The sequence below is a fragment of the Apium graveolens genome, chromosome 3 (assembly GCF_009905375.1).
Source record: "Apium graveolens cultivar Ventura chromosome 3, ASM990537v1, whole genome shotgun sequence".
Taxonomy (NCBI): Eukaryota; Viridiplantae; Streptophyta; class Magnoliopsida; order Apiales; family Apiaceae; genus Apium; species Apium graveolens.
The window spans coordinates 44,619,478-44,621,553 of NC_133649.1; the positions used below are offsets into that span (position 1 = coordinate 44,619,478).

At 37.6% G+C, this 2,076-nt stretch overlaps 1 non-coding gene across 1 annotated transcript; it reads right to left on the reverse strand.

The window, feature by feature from the left end:
- Positions 1-514: 514 nt before the first annotated feature.
- LOC141715871 (small nucleolar RNA R71) lies at positions 515-621 on the reverse strand. Its single transcript, XR_012572617.1, has one exon. It is a non-coding gene; the product is annotated as a small nucleolar RNA R71 (small nucleolar RNA).
- Positions 622-2,076: the final 1,455 nt, after the last annotated feature.

Here is a 2,076-nt window from a genome sequence, read left to right on the forward strand (position 1 = left end):
GCGTACTCGTAAGAGAACACTGGATAAAGACGAGGAAGAACTTGTGGTGGTTCATAGGGAAGTTTTTGATGATAAAGAGAAGTTAGAGGAAGAAGAGAAAGTTGAAGATCCAATTGTAGTAGCTATGGGTGATCAAGCAGAAAATCCGAAGGCTTTGATGGACTATTCTAAGCCTAAGATTAATGACATTCAGTCTAGCATCATCAGACCATCCATTAGGGCTAACACTTTTGAGATCAAGTCAAGCACGATCCAGATAATACAGAACTCAGTTCAGTTTAGGGGTTCTCCTACTGAAGACCCCAACATGCACATCAGGGATTTCATCGAGATCTGCGACACTTTCAAGTTCAATCATGTGACTGAAGATGCTATCAAACTACGTCTTTTCCCATTCTCTCTGTGGGACAAGGCTAAGTGTTGGTTATACTCTCTACCAGCAGGGTCTATCACCACTTGGGAAGATCTTGCTCAAAAGTTTCTCACTAAATTCTTCCCCATGGCGAAGACTGCCGCAATAAGGAATGCTCTTACTCAGTTTGCTCAACAAACTGGAGAATCTATATGTGAGGCTTGGGATCGATATAAGGAGATGCTAAGAAAGTTCTCACACCATGGCATGCCTGATTGGATGATTATCAACTATTTCTACAATGGATCAGGTCCTACTTCTAGACCCATGCTTGATGCAGCATCAGGATGAGCCTTGTAGGCTAAGAGTTATAATAAAGTGTAACAACCCAAATTCGGGGTCAAGATTTGGTGTCACGAAACAATCTTTACATAAAATAAAATAGTATTCAATTAACCCCTTAAAATCCAGATTATTTACAGGTTATGGTATGAAATAAGAATCTAACCTTCTACAATTCACAACAACTACCCTACAAGTGTAAATACCTTTAAATGCTCTTGTCTCATTTTTCTACCATCTTCATCCTCTCGAAGCGGAGATCTCTCTACTTCTGTTGTCTATCAAAAGCTATTCACTTTTATCATTATCTGCTTCTGGAAGAAATAAGAATTACAAAGCAAGAGTGAGCCAAAAATGCCCAGCAAGTATATAATTTGAGTTTCCAATATTAATATCAAAGGAAAATTTCCGGACAAAAGCTTTAAACAATTTTAAACGATTCTATTTATTTGAGAGAGTTGAGCGATTAAACATTGGCTGTTACCAACCTTTAATTATAAATCCAAAAATTACAAGTGATTCCCAGATTCATCTCCTGAATCAGGGTTTTGTCCGATTTTTGGAATCATAAAACTTTTCGAGAGAGAATGCCGTTAATGGAGATCAACAACAAATTAGACTGGACACTAGTTCGCACCTATATCCTGCTGATCAGCCAGGATAAAGTACAGATATATACCTACCTGTATAGATCCAGTCGGGTACCCAGGCTCTGTGGCCCATCTCAAGGATCCGGTTATATCCCGGTCCTTAGGATTAAGAACACTTAATCCCACACATCACTATCCAGCCCGTGGAGTATTTTGATGTCAAAACATCCCAATTTAGGGTTCATAAATAACCCGAAAGAATGGGTATTTGCTCAAGAGAGCAATCGATAATATAGGAACAATAATGAAAGGAACATGCATAATAAGAGTAATTGCAGTGAAATGTAAAACAGTTAACTATTCTGAACTTAGAATAGGAATGAAGAAATATTTGCAGTACTTTAAAAGAAAGTTCAGGAATACTTGCTTCGAGAAGCTTTAATCACTATTACCGGTTGACTTTTGAATTGCCTTGAACGTTTGGCTTTATCGTTAAACCACTATCATATTCTGGATACAATCCTATCCTTCAGGTCCTCCGATTGGAATCTTGTTGAGTCTGATAATTAATCACTAGATCATTCTTAGTCCAATGTCAAATCTCGGGTCTTCCGACTAGGACCTACATGATTGAGATACCCTAATTCAGATAATCGTCTCGCTTAACATAATATCACTATCAATTCTACCCATGTGATTTCATATCTCGACCCATATATATATATATTATTGAAATACACATCACATTTAAGGTTCCATCATTGAATTTTGGTTCTGGGCTTATTTTTCGAA